This window comes from Cardiocondyla obscurior, linkage group LG19, assembly GCF_019399895.1.
Source record: "Cardiocondyla obscurior isolate alpha-2009 linkage group LG19, Cobs3.1, whole genome shotgun sequence".
In the NCBI taxonomy this organism is placed as follows: domain Eukaryota; kingdom Metazoa; phylum Arthropoda; class Insecta; order Hymenoptera; family Formicidae; genus Cardiocondyla; species Cardiocondyla obscurior.
Genome location: NC_091882.1, coordinates 1 through 18,433, shown reverse-complemented (window position 1 = coordinate 18,433; position 18,433 = coordinate 1). Strand labels below are relative to the sequence as shown.

Here is an 18,433-nt window from a genome sequence, read left to right as displayed (position 1 = left end):
TTCTAATTATAGCGCCGTGCTCGGATTAATTAGAACTTACTTCCTTCCCAGCGAAAGTGCTTCCGCTGATGTCGCGCTAAAATAAAATCCCGCCCGAAAGGGGTCCCCTAATGAGAGGAATTCACGAGCTTTTAAATTCAGTCGAGTTACGCGTACGGTTGGCTGTTGAGACCCCGTTCGAACAAAAAAAAATGCCGCTTCGACGAGCGACGGAAAGGATATTCGGGGCCGATTCGCCGTAGAAATAAAATCGCGTGTATCTTTCAAGAAGAGCGGGAGGGAGGGAAAAGAGGAAGAGCTTTACCGCTTGAAGAACGACAGCCGCGAGTCGACGAGGATATCCTTCGGCTAGAAGAATGCCGGCGCGACGGGGTGACCCTCTCGCGACACCGAAAACGCCGAGTAATTTTAGGCTACCCTTCCGATCCGCGTTTAGACCTGCCCGGCCTTCTGTCTGGGGTCCCGCTCCCCAATCCCCCACATCCGGCGCGAAATCCGGATACGCACACGCGCACTCACGAAAATCGGCTCGTGCCCTTCGTCGAGCGAGACGCGCGGGGGAGGGAGGGAGGGAGGGAGGCGGGAAAGAGGAGAAAATCCTCCGAGCTTTTATTTCATACGACTTCCACGACATCCTACGCGGGCTGCGGCAAGCTATTTTTAGTCAACGGTGAGCGTGCCGGCGCGGACGCGGCGACAAAAGACAGATTCCAACAGCCGGCGATGAGCTCCCTAAAAGGCGAGGAGGAGCCGTGAAGAAGGGCACATAGCGCGACGTGCAACAAGGGGTCGCGTCACCTGGGTATTTACGAGGTGGGGAAAGAACGGAGGGCCGAGTCGTGTGTCGATTGTCGTCAGACTACATATCTCTCGGAATTCCAGCCTTCCGGTTTTTCCCCCTGCAGACTCGACAGATTGCGAGCGGAGAAAAAAAAAGGAAAAAATAGTTACCGGATTAATAAGAGAGTTTGCAATGGGAACACAGCATCACTGAGATAATTGCTCTTCACGCCAATCGATCGGCAGCGTGTTGAACTCGAATTTTTACGATTATATTATATTTTCCTATTGTTTCCGGGAAACTGTTGCGGAAGGGGAGATACGATCTTAAACCGGGAAGAAAAGCAGACAGCGCAGCGAAACTTGGAAATGCATCTCGCGATAAGGCGTATAATTTAAATATTGCAGCGAAAGTCGAGTTTTTCGCTTACATTATTTATGAACTAAAGCAAGCTGAACTAAGAAGTTTCCGCTATAAGTGCGTACGAAAAAAAGGACTGGATTTTCTTGTAGTATAAAATTTATATTTTTGCGAATCGTTCTCTCGTACTTCAGACGAGAGCGTGCAGCGCGAGCTCAGTTGTCGATGACACACAAATTAAATGTAAAAAGTTTTTATTTTAAGTTATAGTTGCGTAATAATAACGAAAAATAAATAAAAAAATAATAAGAAACGAATAAATAATCTAAATTTAAATCCGCAGCCTTAGCAGCGAGAGAAATGGCTCGCGTTCAAGCCAATGACGCAAAAGTGCTCCTTAAATAGACTTGCAATTTAAAGTTTGCGGATACTTGTCGAGGATACTTGGAGCTTTTCTAATTGGGTTAGTTATAGTTGTCCGTTTTATTCCCCCGTTTTTAATCCGGCGACAACAAATTTATATACGTAAGCAGCGAGGTAAGACGTTTGCCATTTCGAAAATGAGGAAATCAATTAATTTCGCGGTCGTTCGACAGCGAGATAACGCGCTCGATGGTTTTAATCGGCTCGCGAGTGACACTTAATAATAAACTGCGAAAAAACTCTCTTTCACGGTGAAACCACAATCGGCACTCGTGGTCCCCGTTGTGCAAAAATTCGATCCCTCGAAGCGTGCAATGGCGTGTCACACGACATGAGTAACATCCATTTGCTGATTAAACCTCACGTACGCGAATAAATCTACGCCGAACTTAGCTCCGCTGCGGAGCCGTCGTTCCCGAACGGAGAGAGGAGCGGGCGGGAAGCGATCCTCATTAACGAAAATGACTCATGACCATTATTGCGTGGAGCTATATAATTATTTACGATATACGCAACGCGTCCGGTTTGCCTTCTTCGAGAAGTCGACGAGGTTTTACCGTCAATAGATCGCCCGGGAGAGAAGTCCCGCAAACGCTTCCGCCACCAAGATCGTCCTTTGATAAACGATCAGCCTCGACCGGACGAGGATCGGGGTCCCTCCTCGCCCTTCCCCTCCCCCCTTGGTTTTCCCCGCACGAGAATAGAAGGATTGGGTGCGGGGGAACAACCGCACGAGGTTGAGAACCGCTGATCCGCTCGACCGCTCGCTCCTCGCGTGATAAACGATCCAGCTGCATCAGCGATACCGCCGCGATCTCAGACGGAGAAACGGAGCGGATTACGATCGCTAATCGGTTTTGATGTACGATAAATCGTGCCCCCGCCCTACTTACTTTGCAGATTTTATCTCCGGCCGGATTTTTCCGCAAACGCGAGATCGATCGCGGCTATGTAATGTAAGCGCCAACTAAATCGAGCAATATTAACGTTGAGCTCGGATTGGAATATCTCTCGCGGTGTACGGAGAGGCGAAGGCAGTCGTGTCAGCGCTGCCGGTACTACGATAAACACCGTGACTATGATTTAATTCAGTTTAATCATATCGTTTTCAAACATTAAATACCGTGGTAATTCTGATACGTGGACAGAGATCGCCGAGTCGACGGCTTATGTCCCGCCAATTATTACTTAACTTATTACAAATAAACTCGATAAAAGTTTGATTCCGTGAACAACTATCATATATTTAAATAAATTTTATAACACAAACCACAATTATTAAATCATAATTTCTTTCGCGATTACTGTACTTGAAATTAAAAAGAAAAATTAATTAAGCTTCGTACAGTTATATAAATTAAAAGAAAAAGATCAATTTCTGCATTAAGAAAAAGATTAAAAGGAAAAAGAAAAAAACGTAGTTTTATTTCGTCAAGAGCATCGGCAAAACAATATTTAATCAGCTCGAGTTAATTTGTTCTTCGATTATAAACGCGAAAGCGCCGAAGAAAACGTGAGAGCCACTGATAGGAGGAATCGAGCTGTTTGTACACTCCCGCGGCAATATTAAATGGCGGAGGCACAGTCAATGACTCCTCCTAGGAAGCCGAGCGGGGCGCAAAAACTTGGGAGGAATCGAAGCAAACGGCGAGCCCGCTGTTCGGCGTCGTTAAGTTCCACGTCGCTCTATCATAAACCGTATGCTAAATCGAGCGGCGAAAAAAAAAAGAAAAAAATAAATAAAAACCGTTTGCGCGCGGGCTCTAATCGGCCGGCAAAACGTAAATTATTCCGCATTTCTGCATACAGAATACTACAATGTTCTCGCGGTCGTCCCGCCGTGCCACTCGAAAGCACACGCGTAATTACATAATATACAATATATCCCCACTGATGAATTACACGGTGTTAAAGTGACAGTTTAACGGGGCCGAAATGATTTGTACACGTCGTGAGATATCGTAATTATCAACGAGGGCGAAGGCGTACCCGCGTTCAGGCGGTGGGGCCTCCTTTGTTGTTGTATCCCACACTAGGAAACGAAGCGCCCACCTCTGCAATCTTCCTTCGAACTACGCGGTTTGGCCGGCGCCGGTAGTATTACATCCCGCGGCAAATTGAGCGCGTCGCGGCGAGATACGAGGGGAAAGATGGGACAAAACGTGGCACTTAACGACGAAAAGAGAGCAAAAGGCGTCACCGCCGCGGGAGATTGTGTCCTTTATAACGCGACGTCGACGGCCGATTTCTGATCGCGCCCATTTTTCCGACGAGCCAGCCATCGAAGGGCGGCAATTCGTCACGTTTAAAACTCCCGTTGTCGCGAAAATTTTATTAGATTCCCTTTTCGCTTTAGAAAATCATTCTTACCGCGAATTATAAAGGCAGAGCCTCTGTGGGCCCTTTAAATATTTTATTCGATAAGTTGCAACTCCATCCCCCGCATAATTTTTTCCCTCGGTTCAAAGTATCTCTCGAAACACGTCCATTTATAGATTAAAATGTAGGTTAGCCCCTTATACATATAATATATGAATACATGTATGGGAAGCGCATTTCTCTACCTCGAAAAAGGGTACCGGTGGAAAAAGGGAAGCAGCAATCGTTCGGCGATATTAAGAGAACGAGGAATTGCGCCGCGGCAAACGCGCGGCGCATGAATATTTAAGCTGATTATTTTGCAGTTATTCATCGGTTAAGTTCCAAACGAGCCCGGTGGCAACTTAGTTACGGAGCCGCAGTTAAGAACTTTACCGGCACGACGTCGCGTTTCTGCGTCGCTTTTCCGCCCTCCGTCTCCATTTTGCGCCTTCCGTCGTCGTCCACGCTACGATTTAATTTATTGCGAGCGATCTAATTTCACGGCGACATTATAGCTCGGCCGCATTAGTTGCGGTACGATCGTTAGCCGATCGTGGAATTCCCATCTTCGTGGAAGAAATAACAGCGCGCGCGTTTACTTTGCGCAACGACGTGTCCCGCGGTAAACTCGACGGCATAAGCAATATAAATAAAACGATAAATTTTATCATTCTAGAAGGCGAATTTGATAATAAACTTTAACGAAGTCGCTCTAAATTGCCATTTTGCGTATCAACTCGCCGCGCGAACAGCGACAAGCTAAAAACGTAATTTAGAACGTAGATTGTGCGTTAATGGATGGGCGAGTATAGGGAGTCGGCGGCAGCAAATAGATGTTTACTGTGTGAGGCACGTACGTGATTTCGAGGGATTCGCCCGATGGCGGCTTTGAATTTTCCAAGACTCCGGGAGTCAGCCGGCTCAAAGTGAATTCTCGAGTACGATAATCGAAAAAGTTGACGATCACTGTATCAGACGTTACCGCCGGAGAGGTAGAAGATCGAGAGACTACGAAATGCATTCGAGACACATCGGGTCTAAGTTGAACCGGCAGGAACCAAAGTTTCGACTCGGTCCACAGAGTCTCTTTCCCCTTTGAGCTGTAGAATTACCCCGGCGACTACATTCGAAGATGTGTAAACGCAAATTTTCAAGCGGCTACAGTAAGACCAAACCCTCGGCTTGCGATATCAATGGGTGCCCATCTACTTTGAGTAAGGCGGCTATGGCCTCTCGTCTCTCCGGGTTTACTCGCGTAATATGTTGCGGCTTTTCCGCATTATTCCGCGAATTTATTTACGGGAACCGGGGAGAGAGAAAAAGTTACGGAGGGGTAATGTAATTTTCGAGACAACAGTCGGCGATTCGCAAAAGCTAAAATTCTCTTTTAACGTTCAGCGAATCGTTTCCAATTTTCATGTTAGTCCATCAAATCCGCTGTCGTATTCCGCGACGGTAATGGCTTGCCATCCGTCCTGTACCGTCGCTAGTTACACGGCCTTACGTTCGCCCCGATGCGGCAAATGCATAACGATCTGTGTCTCGCGCCTGCATCACCTCGCCCGCTCCATTTTCACACGTAATGTTGTTATTGCTACGCGCGACGATAGGTATACCCGGCCCGTAATTTCTCCCCTTCGATCCCACCCCATATATATTCCGACGCGTTTCAAGATACATTACACCCGCGGAATCGGAATGCATTCCAGAACGCAGCGTGCATTTCGCCACGAGTGCCGCATCTCCATATTATCTCTTTCTACCTCCGCCGTTTGGATTGGTTTTGATTTCCGATATCGGGAAAGACGGCAACGATAAATAATGAAATCCACCGACGGACTCTTTTTCTCCGTCCACAAAGCAAATGGTTTTTCTTTAGTCGCTAACTTCCTAACAATAGCTTTGAAAGAATCTGCTCCACTTTTGCGCGGACTTTTCCAGAAAGATTTAAGGGAACGCTTGTGAAATTACTTCTGGCGATCTTATTCGATTTACGTATTGTTACACTATTATTCCTCACAATGAGATTGACCGGAGAAGCGACGAACGCTTCTCTTTCGCGTCAAGCTATCCAGGGGCCGCGAATTTAAGTTCGCTGAGCTAGAATACAATTTTCTGGAGATAAAAATTTGAAAATATTACACGCGTCGATAATGGCTCACGGTATTCGGTGCATTGTTAACAGAAGAAAAGTTGATGTATATTTTAAAAAGGACTAGAATACGGCATGAATAATGAGTTTAAAAATATATTCCCGTAAATTGATACGCGCGAGATTATTTTCGCGTTTGCGAAACGAAAAAATCTTTCGTGGAAAAAAATATTTGCACGGAAGTACGCAAAGGAAAAGGGTATTGCAGCAAATTGTGCGTTCGTCGAGTCGTACGCAGATTTCCGAGTTAATTAAAAAAGGAAAAAAAATTTTAATAAAAGAATAAAAAAAAACCGGTATCTCATTCTTCAACAAACGAAGTCTCAAACTTCGATCACTGCCTCATTCAGAATTACCAGCGGGATTCAATATAGGTAAGCGCGAAGTAAGCCCGAGCACGAAGTACTCGCGTGTTTTCGATCAGCCCTCTTTTTCCGTTCGGAACTTTTAAGCCATCGCTCTTCGCGTCATCCCGGTTTTTATCCGAAAGTAGCAGCAGGCTGTAATAACCACGTGAAGAGAATGGACGAGAGAGAGAGAGAGAGAGAGAAAGGAGTGATTCCCGACTCCGAACGCGAGAAAGAGAGAAAGCAGACCGCGATATACATATATTCATCGCAGCGTCGCACCGCTGGTTGACTACGGTCCACTGTTTGTCACCCGGGTCTCCTCTCGCTCTCTGGCATTGTATTCTTTCACTTCCCTCCCGCCTTCTCGCCTGCGTCTTTCGCGTTCCCTATCTTCGCCCTCTCGCTTTCTCTCGCTTCCAAATTTCACCGTGTCCTCCCATCTACCCCATTGTCAACATCGGAATACCGTTTCTCCACCTTTCCCTCTCACCCTGGTCCGTCTGCATTTCTCTTTAATGGCGTATATATCCCTTTTCCGCCCCGTTTCTCTCCATCGGTCCTCCGCAGCCTTCTGTGATCTGGCTCGCAGTCCCTTTATCTCTCCACGTCGTTCGTTTACGTTTCCGAGCGCGCGCGCGCGCGGGCCGCCGCACTCTCCAATTCTCTTCTGTATTTTTGGATGTAGCGGCGACGTGAAAACGGTCGGTTCAACGACCCCCTTAGACGACTGCAACGGGACGTGCCTACCTATGCGGTCGCGCGTACGACGAAGGAACGTGGAAAATTGTGATTGATCGTCGTACGTCGTACGAGTGCTCGACGACACTACGGCGATTCTCCTAACGAGCCCTCGATACGCTCTCGGTTCCTTCTGCTTTACAGCCCGGGAAACGGTCTCTCCATCAAATGGCGCGGAGTGCACCGGAGTGCATGCACTATGTCGATAGCTCGAGGATCGGAGCGTGCGGTCGGAGGCGCTCCGTGTCCCAATTGTTTTCACGGTTCCTCGCGAAATTTACTCGAATATAACACCGTAACGCGTAAGACTTCCTTTTCGCCCCTCCCCAGAACGCCGTGCTGGATTAAAATACTCACTCCCGGTATTTCAGAAGCCCATTCTACAACTTAATAAAGAACGGAAACCGTAATGCAAAGATGGCGAAGTGGTATCTGATTTATGAGCGATTAATGTTATAAGCGGAATTATTCCTTCGTATTGAGAACGAATAATCGGAATTATTTCTAACGAGTAAAAAAAAATGTATTTATAATTTCCCAATATTAATTGTTTTATAACTGATACAATATCCGCTTTGAAATAATTGAATAACAAATTCCGTGCAATTGTTAAAACACGTATATCGTACAACCGCATAATATACATACACGTAATATACATATAAACGTATAAATCGCATAATTCAATTTTATTTCAAATATATCCAAATAAATATAAATGGATGAGCTACTAAAGATTATATGGCGAATCCACGGAGTACCGTACATCTCGATACATTATTTTAAAAAAATATTCATTTGAAGAAGTACACGAATGTAATTTTAATATACGATAATCATACATTTATCTTTTTAAAAACTACGAAGTTATGGAATATTATAATTATCTGTGATATTTTTTTTTCTCATCTTATCTTACATCTAGTGAAGAATTGATTCGCTGAGCCGAAGTTAGATAAAAGATGTACTATAATATTCGATGCGATGCGCAAAAGTGGAGTTTTAGTCTACGTAGCAAATTACGATGAACTATATTGCGGAGAGATAATATATAAGTTATAGCGGCACTTCATTACGATTTGCATTAAAAAATTATTTTTACCCGGATTTTTTTATTTTCTCAAATAGCTACCCGAGTGGAAATTAATTCCTATCGTTACCTAATAATTCGCCAGCCAATTTATGGTTTATCTCGCGGCTGTCTAGTAAAAACTGTCCAGCACTGAGCAAGAAATGTAACACTCAAAACGTACTACGTACTAGATAATTATTACTAGCTGTTAACGAGCTAGAAAAGCTAGATATCTAAACGTTTTTCGTCTCGTACTAGTCTACTGCGCGTCTTGACCTATCCAACACGTGCTCGACTGCCGAAATCGCTGGTCGCCGGGTCCGTTGACCGCCGCGGTAGTGTGAGTACGTGCGTATGTTTACATCGGCCGGTCAGTCCCTCGCGCTCCAAGTTCGCAAGGTGGAGGAATCGCGGGCGGCGGGCGGCGAGAACCGGTTTGCCTGGCGAATTCGACGAATTCGGCAGTCGAGCGAGCATTGCGTAAATGCAGCACACAACAGTAAACAAGTACGCGGCGAAAAACGTTTAGAGATCTATTTAGATACATGGTCCGCGCTGGACAAACTAAACGATCGATCCAAAACAGATTTTGCTTCTTTTTTTTCTTTTAAATGACAACTTAATTTTTTGAAGATACTCACTGAATAATAAATACTTTTTTATAATTTATGACTAGTACCACTAGCTGCAAAATTAGATTATTTAAATAAATTTCCACTCGGGTATTTGTTAAAATTTTATAGTATGCATTCCTAAAATTATATTCCTTTTTAAAAGTGTTTCAAGTTCTTTTATAAATCTTCGAGAAATATATCCTGGTCCAATTTTAATTTAAACTCAAGTATAAATCGGCTTGTAAGTAAAAATATACTATAAACCATAAATAAAAGGCAATGGAAAAAGCATAATCAATATTGAATGGGACAAATGCATTAAAAAAATATAACGTGATTTGCTTCAGCTAATGCCTTTTAAATATTTCCCCTTTTTTTTTCGGGTTTATCCGTTGCATGCATCTGTCGCGGTGGTACTGCCAATCACAATCGCGTATTAATTATAATAAAATTAAATAAAACAACATTTTCGGCTAATTAATTGCGCGGCGCACGTTTCGACGAAAGGCAAAACAAGAAAGTTCGCGCGTAGCCGCGACGTCGTGGAAATTAACGCGACACGTGAGCCTCGAGATGAAGGCGAGCCGAAAATCGCGAGGCCAGCTTTAACGCGCCATCCACGACGAGACGTTACACCTGTTGCTAAAAAAAATAATACACTCTCGCGATTTGTAATGCGACTATTATCCCGCGTAGCGAGCCGCGTGTTAAACGTGCGAGAGCCGTGCGGTCAAAATTAAAGGTAAATACATGGGTGGTGAGTTAGATTATTATTCTTAGTTCTTGCACTTTAAACCGACGTGCGCGGAGATCGACGTCGCATTTACGGGACAATTTATATACCGCGTAGGACAAAATGCCTCTTTATTTTACGAGAAAGATCGCGATTATACGCTCGATACCGAGGCGATCCCTTTTCGAGAGGAAAACTGATCGCGCCTCGAAAGATAATTGCGACGATTCGCGGAGCAGTTACGTTCTCGAGTGTAAGATTATACGCAAGTTATGCGCAATAGCGCGAATAACGATCGTTACGTTAGCGTAACGAGGGCCGTTCTAGTCGCGAGATATATCTGCACGGGATGATACGAATTATTTGTAATGAAAGATCGCTCGGAGTCTACGAGCACTTGTCGCGGTCACGTCCCGTGCGGAAAAGCGCTCCGCTATTACGTGTTCGGGCTGGCTGCATTGACCAGCTGGATGACCGGCGTGCGAGCCGTAAACAAAACAAACACCTTGGGCGCTGTATCGTAACGTCCAGCGCTTCGGCGGGTAACACGTTTAATATTTCGCCGTACGAAATATTTCACGTGCCGAATAAATTGCGTGTGTCAATCAATCGCGCCGGGCGATAATTGTTTCCCCACAAGGAATAATCGCGTATCGAGAGACAACGTTCGCGAGGTAGACAGCGGGTTATTTTTCTGCCAATTCTCATCAGGAGCGTTCAATAATCGCGGCACGACCGGACGTCCCTTAATAAATTTAAGCCGAAAATATTATACAGCCCGACAGATTTTTATTTTTAATTCTCGGTAACAAATTAATAGTAATAGAAGAAAATAAAAATTATTAATCTAGCGCAAATAAAATAGCGATTGTTAAAATGAATAATTAAGACATACGGCGCGTAATTGAGAGATTAATTTTTACAAACGTCTAATGAAGAATCGTGATGTTAGAAAGAAAGAGAACTGGTGCTTCTTTTTTTGTTCGCCCCGTCCAATGTTTCCGGGGCTTCTTCGTCCTCTCAGATTCTATTGTCGCACTCATACGTCCGCCCGCGAAAATACCATTAATTATGATCGCGCATTAATCATTGGAACACGACAACCGCACCGGGTCTTCGCAGGACACTCGCGAAGTTAATCGCACGCGATGCTTTATTACACTCGGACGGATCATTCCGAAAATATACAATTGAAATGCAGTATTGCACGCGCTGTAAACACGAAAACGCATAAATCTCGCGAGGAACACCGGCATTATTAATAAACGAATAATTGGCGAATTATCAAGGCTTTCTGTAACTTGAATCGTATAATTTTGCGAATTACTCCGCGCCTCTCAATCCGACAATGATGCGGCAAATTCACGTTTAATTATGCGGAAAATTCAGCGCGCGATGCGAGATATATCGCGAGCGTCAAAGAAGTAATAATCGTTCATAAATGTCACGGCGGGACTCGCGCGTTCTCGTAATTCGCGCGCAAACGTCAGTTTTCATCAAGTTAAATATTCGCCGGGGATATAAAGAGTCCCCCGATACACTTACAATTCGATCGCGAGCGTTAATCAATCACGAGTGCTGACAATTGCCGATTATTTGGGAACAATTGCGAACCGAGGAGTAAACGCGCTCGAATCTCGCGCGACATAGGCTTGCACCCTTGTATAGCTTCAATCACCTTGTTTATGGTTAAGCGCCGAGGTTCGGGGCCTGACAAACGGAAATGCGATTCTGTATTGTTGTTTCATTATCCCTGGAGATGTTGGCAGTGGCAGGTACGGCGTAACGCTAAATGCACGATCTTTCGAATAATTTGTCGCCACCGTGCCGGGCGTCGACGATCGTCGCGCGATTTATTTCACAGCGCGTGAGGCATTTCGTGAAATAAAACGGTGAAATAAATCCCGTTTAGTAATTAAATAAACGACAGAGGAATAGAAATTATTTCGCGTTTTAACTTTGCCCGACGAGAAAGAAAAAAAAAAAGCCCGTCGATAATTAATAACTGCACTTCTATCCGCGCGATAGATTTATTATCGCAATTTTGCAATGTATTTATTAATGATCTAACTTAATACCGGTTGAAATGACGAGATCAAATCTCATCGCGGGAGAGTATTTAAAAACTGATTATTTCGTAATTAATCAGCTCTGTTAAAATGTGTTGTGCTGAAGCAATTTTTAACGCGGTATATTAAACGTAGGTAATCCCAAATCCATCGGCAACGTAATAAAGCGGGAATATTTATCTGCATTTAACGCTTGATGTTATGTAAAATTTGCGAAAATCAATGACAAGCAAGAGAGATCCCTCCCGTGCTTTTCGATACATTTTGTTCGACGCACAAACGTAAATTTTCTCACAAATTAACAAAAAGTTAAACAATATAAAACGCCGGGCCGCGATATAAATTAATATTTTCTATAAATCGACTTCAGCCGCGCGCTCGCGCCGCGTCTAATCCTATTTAAAAAAGTAGACTAGTAATTAAAAAAAAAAAAAAAAAAAAGGGACGAGAGTAAAAGTTAGTCGTCAAAAAGGTTTGAAATTCGGTATCGGTTCAATTTGCAATTAATATTCAGCATATAAAATTATTTTATAAAGCGTTGAACTGTGTAGAAGTGAAAAAAAGAGAGAGAGAGAGAGAGAGACGGGCAGGTAGCCGGGGGGAGAGGTAAGGGTGAGCGGCGTACGTGCCGCGCGCGAGCTACGTTCCCCCACTATTCCCACCTACGCTCTGTCCTTCTCGAACGGTCGAATGGAACGTACGTACGCAGCACGTGCTCCGTACGTATTAAAGATCTACGTACAATCGACGAGCCAGGGGCATATAATCTGGCGTGAATTATCTTCCCAGATTAATCGTGCGTACCGGCGACTACGTCTTTTTAGTACAAAGTAAGTGGAAACGTCGTATATGCGTATATTAAATTCGCGTGCCTTTGTGTCGACAAGTACAGTCGGGCTCGAGGGAAGAGGGTTTCAATCGACCAGTCCGCGATAGATTCGGGAGATATTCGTTCGTGGTATAGGAATGCGAGGCCTGAAAATCTCTGGTAGTGTATTTTTATGGATGCGTAGTGATTGAGAGTAGAGGTCGGTCGTGCGCGCGGCGTACACATCTCGCGCGGTGATCACGTGAAACGTAGGTATGTGCCGACCGGTCGGCTGCCGTGCGTAGTCAACTGTATATTTTTGTACAATATTAGCTGATGCGAACTGACCTTCGCGATCGATAACGTGTACGTTTCGGGTATCTGTGAAGTGAATACTTCACGTAGAATAGTTATAATTATTTGTAACGCAGTACGTTTAATTTTCGTAATTTTTATTAATCAAATATGATATTTTTGTTTCAGATGAAAATCCAAAGGAAGTCCTTTCGTCGAAGGAGGATCAGCCTGACATCCCCGTTAAAGAGACTAGTACTGAGAGGAGGAGGAGAGCCTAGGAAAGGCATCAGGCACTGGCGGAGCAACCCATTGGTAAAGATCATGTTTTTTTAATTGTTACCGTTTTTAAAAATTAACTTTGTGTTATTTAATTGAAAAATCAGAGGCGCGTATAATCTTTTTTTTTTCTAAATAATTATTGAGATCTCTACAATTTAATTTCTTTCATTTATTTGTTACAGATCACCTTACCAAACTCCGCCACCTGCAAATCCGTGAGTTATATACTTTCTTTTTGTAGATTTTAATTATTAGCATTTCGGGTGGGAAAAGATTTTTATATTATCCGCGGCACAATTATGTTAGTACACAATATAAAATAAATATTTAATAAAATAAAATATTAATACACCGCGTCGGAAACCTAAAATAATAAAAACTTTTTAAACAATGTAGGTGAATAAAAATAATATTTGATCAATTTATATTATCTTGCCTTAATTTCAATTTCACGTGTCAATGTAAATTGCATACATTTGTATGGAATTTACGTTGATATTATTACAGCTCAGCACTTCTTTGGATTTTTATCTGAGCGAAATAAGAATTCTGCTTAGATAAAAATCCGAAGGAGAGAAGTATCGTACGCCGAAATTATACAAATACGAACCGGAGTTCGTCGGTCGCTTCAGGAATTCGGCAAAGTATATCGGGGCGTTATTCTTTCATATAAAAATTTTAAAACGGGAGTGCCATGGACTATCGCGCGAAAGTGTTAAATAAAAAAATTAATTCTCGCGACAATTAATTAATCGGACGCGTTCGCGAGTTTCCAGTGCGCGGAAGGATGGCTCGTCACGTCCCACCTGAGAGGATGAGCAGGCCCACCAGGAGGCATCATGCATCGGCGGAGCAACTTATAGGTAAGCATGAATTTTTTAAAATAAAATTTTTATAAAAAAAAACTTTTACCTTTTTTTTTATTAATTTTATTAACTAATATACAGGCATGTCTACATTAATCTTTTCCATTTTATGTTACAGTCACCGGCAGAACTCTACAACTCCGCTGAGTTCATGCAGATTGGTGAGTCGCATGATTTTTTTTTCGTAATTTGTAGTTTGGGGTATCTTAAAAAACAGCTCGCGCGTAAAGCGCACGTTTTCTTCTGATTCGAGGATTAAGCGCGATGAGCATCGAGTCCTCACGAGCGTAATGCAATATGAGTTAAACAATCCTTGAGTTAAATTACAAATTACTTATTGGTACTTAACATACTTCAGCCGTTGACTGCGAATTCCGCAAATAAATGCTTCGCCGTTTTCTTTTCCCGTTTGATGGAACTATCGGTACGTAAATCGATGCAACGTCAGGTAATAAGCGTGTGCCTGACGCTTCGTTTCTGCAACTCCCGCGCGAGACTACTCTCACCGTTCGCCGAACGTATCGATGCGCGGTCGATCTCTCCGTAGATACGAGAACGGCATCGTCGCCCTTTGATCGCCGCGGTACCGGGGAAAGGGGGACAAGAAAGTGGGCAGGCAGCAGAGCAGGTTGTAAAGCGCTGAACGGTTCAGAGGTAAAGCGCGGAAAATTAAAACGGACCACAGAGAGGAACGAGTTAGGTCGTTTTCTACCCCTTTTCCGCCTTCGGCTTTTTCACGAGCCTTTCATCCCCTTCCACCACCCACCCGTCTCCGTGAAACCGCCGGCACGCTCGCGTGTAACGTGCATTATTCCGCGAAATTAATAGGGATCAAACTCCCATCCGCGTGCGTTAAAAAACGAGGACGCGCAAAAATGATTTAGACGGATTGACTTTCTCATTCGCTTTGTTAAACGTCCGATCGAGGAAAAAAGTCAAAACTTTTGAGATAACATATTAAAACAGCGTATTTTTTAAATTCTTAAAATTTTATTATCACATATCTCATCGTCGCCGTGGATTATACATATTTTTTATAAGATTGTAATAAAATTAAGTTCCATTAACAAGTCAGGTCGACGGGTGCAAAATTATTAGAGATATTGACTCATCTACTACGAATCATAAAATAATCAAATCTTTAATCGACGATATTAAACTCGTCACCTGTCGTCGAAGCAACAGAAAAGTTAATACAACCCGCCGTAATTACGCGCGTGAACGAAGAGATGAGATTCCCGAGTGATGTTATTCTCCGACTGTAAGCTGAACGGTAATACAAGGTCGAGTGGCGTGCGGGGACAAATTGACCCCCGCAGTTTAATGGTACGGCCAGCTTCGAGTAGTTGTAGCACGGTAGATAATGGAAGCGACGGTATAGTCCAATGATAATATTCCAAAGGCAACGCCGCCGCACCTCGAAGAAGGAAGAGTGGAAAATGGGTCGCGGCACCCTTCTCTTTCCTCCTCTACCCCTCTGCCATCCCGGAAACAGCCTCGCCGCTTTTGTCGACGTGGAAAACGGGACGTAAATGGATCGTATAATCGGTACCGCTGTTAATTCGCGAGTTAAAAAAACGCCGCGAGAGAACTCCTCCGCAAGATCGATCGCGTTGCGATAACGTCAAAACTAATAGAGCGATCGAGCGTGGGGGCGGCAAATTTTTATGCGCTTTTATCGATTTTAACTCTAGCTCTGCCGTTATCCACAGCTCCCTATTGCCACCGTATACTCGTCTCGTTTCGTGTTTTCCTTTAAAATTTTATTGAGGGAGAATAAAAAAAAAAAAAGAAAGTACCTTGCACTTTACACGATACGCGAGCGAAATGTGTAACGTCCGTAAATATATTCCATTCTGTAATTATTATATTAACAGCATGAGAAATTAGAGCTTACTCACTCCGGGGCATATGCATAAAATAACGATTTTGTAAACACGAACACTTATACATTAGCTTTTAATTATATAAAATATTTGAACAGTTTAATTCGAAATATATCTCGTAATCGATTACACACGAGGATACATTTCGCGAACGTTGCGTGCGCAAAATCCGTGAGTCAGGCGAAGCCGCCGCTTTCGAGCGTAATAATTCAACAAATTGATATTTCTTTGAGAGCGCGCTGCCGGCGCGGAAAGAGAAATGAAAAAAAAAAAAGACGAAAAAAGAAGAGAAGGGGGCGAAAAAAAAGATCTAGTCGGGGGTCGGGAATAAAGAAATGAAGGAGAAAAAGGGAGAGGAGACGAGAGCAATGGAATCAAGGGAATACGGAAAAGCTTAAAACGTCCCTGGCGCGCTCACCTGCACAGCTACACTTAGAATCTTGGTAATCATCCGCGCGTCGCAAAAGGAAAAAAGAAAAAATAAAAAAAATTGTGCTCTATCTCTTTACGAAATATAATTTTTATTCTTTCGACGTTTCATCTTCTTTCGTCGTAACGTCGCCGTGTAAAATAATAATCGCCGTGTAAAATAATAATCGCGGCGAGAATATGGAACGGGCGTCCATCGATAACGATCCCCATGGTCTAAAAGCCACTTCGTAATATCGATACTTAAAAGGACCCCCCCGTACTCCGCGCTCGTCTTCCCAGGTTCTCGAATTACCGGCCAGATGTCTTATCTATGGGCTGGTATCAAACTAAAAAGAATATTGACGAGACAGGTAATTAAAGCGACGATACATAAAAGCCATTTATGAATCGCATCGGTTGCGTCACGACGTATCCCGAAATTCGTTCGTTTCGTTATGTGCAAACGGAAAATCAAACGAGTCTGTAATGACACGATCGATTCCTGGATATTGCGTTTAGTATACGGCGCTACGTCGGTCCGGTTAAGTTTTCGCTCCAGGCTTAATTAAGCCGCCGGGCCTTAACTTGACGCGCGTGCGATTTTATTATTCCCGATACCCGCGCATTGAATGAAACGCTTTAAATAGAGTTATGAGCGCACGCCATTGAATATCCGACTACTAATATTCCGGTCAAAGAGGCGGAAATTATTTCATGAATGTGCCATGTTGAACGTGTGATTGGGTCAGCGCATTTGGATCTGTATCGGGCAATACATCTCCCTCTCCTTCCTATGCCATTGTACGTTCAATCTATGTCGCCGAGATGGCTGTCGCTGTCATCGTGTTTCTATTTGGTCGATAATTCCGCACGCATGAATATGACGCAACAGTATAAATACAGTGCGTCTCTTCCCTAGCGCGGGAATGCCATTAAAACGCAAAAGACCACCCGCGAGTTTTCCAGCCGGACGAAAATATCGTGCTCCTCTTTCGGATTTATCGCCGGGCCCGGTACACGATTCAATTTACGCTCTGAGATATCTTACAGAAATACGGGCTGGCGCATTGCCACCGTGGCAATATGTCCATTCTGTTTTTGACTCTCTCCGCCTACCTTCCGCTTCTCGGTTCCCGTAGCTTTTGCTAGGCAAATATGTCGTGATGCTATCTCGACCCGCGCGGCCGGCAAAAATCCGCGCGCCGCACTCTGACCATAGCCCACCCTCGCCGTTTGTCCCGTCCTCCTTTCGAATAAAGTCACGCCGAGGTGTAACCCGGAATTTGTCGGACCCCTAAGCGGAAAATTTACTTCTATCGCTTCAAACGTTCTTGAAGAAAAAAAAAGAAAAAGAAAAAGAGAGTTTCCTCGTTCCGTTTGTCACCCAGTTACTTGTATACAACGCCTTTCGCACAGAAATTTTCCCGACAAAGAACGATTCTTAATTCGCATGCACAAAAAAAAAAAAAAAAAAAAAAAAAAAAAGCGAAAGAACGATAGATCGGAAAATATGCCGTTTTACTTTATCACGACGATGATTTCGGGCAATGATGAGGCGCGAAGACGAGTAAGAAAATTTTTCCGCGAACATCTCACGGCGGGATCTAATCTTTTTTGTGACACGTCGGATGATGGATCTCTTAGTTTTCAATTACATACGCGCTCTCGTGCGGGCGCACCCAGCCCCCGCAGCAGTTACAAATGGATCATTAGGAAACACGTACGTATCGAGGAAGCTGTAAGAGATGCCAATGCCTTTCCGATACTAGATAAATCGCGTAAAAAGCTGCTTTAAAGTCGGCTTCGAACGGCCGACGTGGGAAACATATCTCGATTCCTTACTCCTTTGTTTGCGAATCGGGCAATGCTCGCGAACGGATATAACACATATGTATAACGGTGGCGTTTTTGGGTTAATACATCGAGGTGCACGTCGCATTAATTTCGCCCCTGTTTACGAAAACTTCTAAATGAACGAATAACACCGGCGGGGCAATCGTAATACTTGCAACTCCGCGTATACTTTGTTTTCAAGGAAAATACAATAATCCGTCCCATTAATCAGGTAAAATTTATGAAACAATGTAAATATCGAAAACAATGTAAATATAAAAAATAAACAGACGACCAAAATTCGAAATATAGCGCGGTTAATCTGGGTGCGATATTTATATTTCGATTCGGCACGGTTGTCACGGACGAGTTTTAACGGAGATCAATTCCCTCGGACGAC

The 18,433-nt window shown here is 43.7% G+C and overlaps 1 long non-coding RNA gene across 1 annotated transcript in view; it reads left to right on the top strand.

Annotated features, from left to right (window-relative positions):
• The window catches only part of LOC139110027 (uncharacterized), a 36,855-nt gene extending 22,707 nt beyond the window's left edge, over nt 1-14,148 (top strand). Inside the window, exon 3 of the long non-coding RNA XR_011546937.1 lies at nt 12,945-14,148. This is a non-coding gene — a long non-coding RNA (uncharacterized lncRNA). The remainder of the gene's footprint in view (nt 1-12,944) is intronic.
• Nucleotides 14,149-18,433: the final 4,285 nt, after the last annotated feature.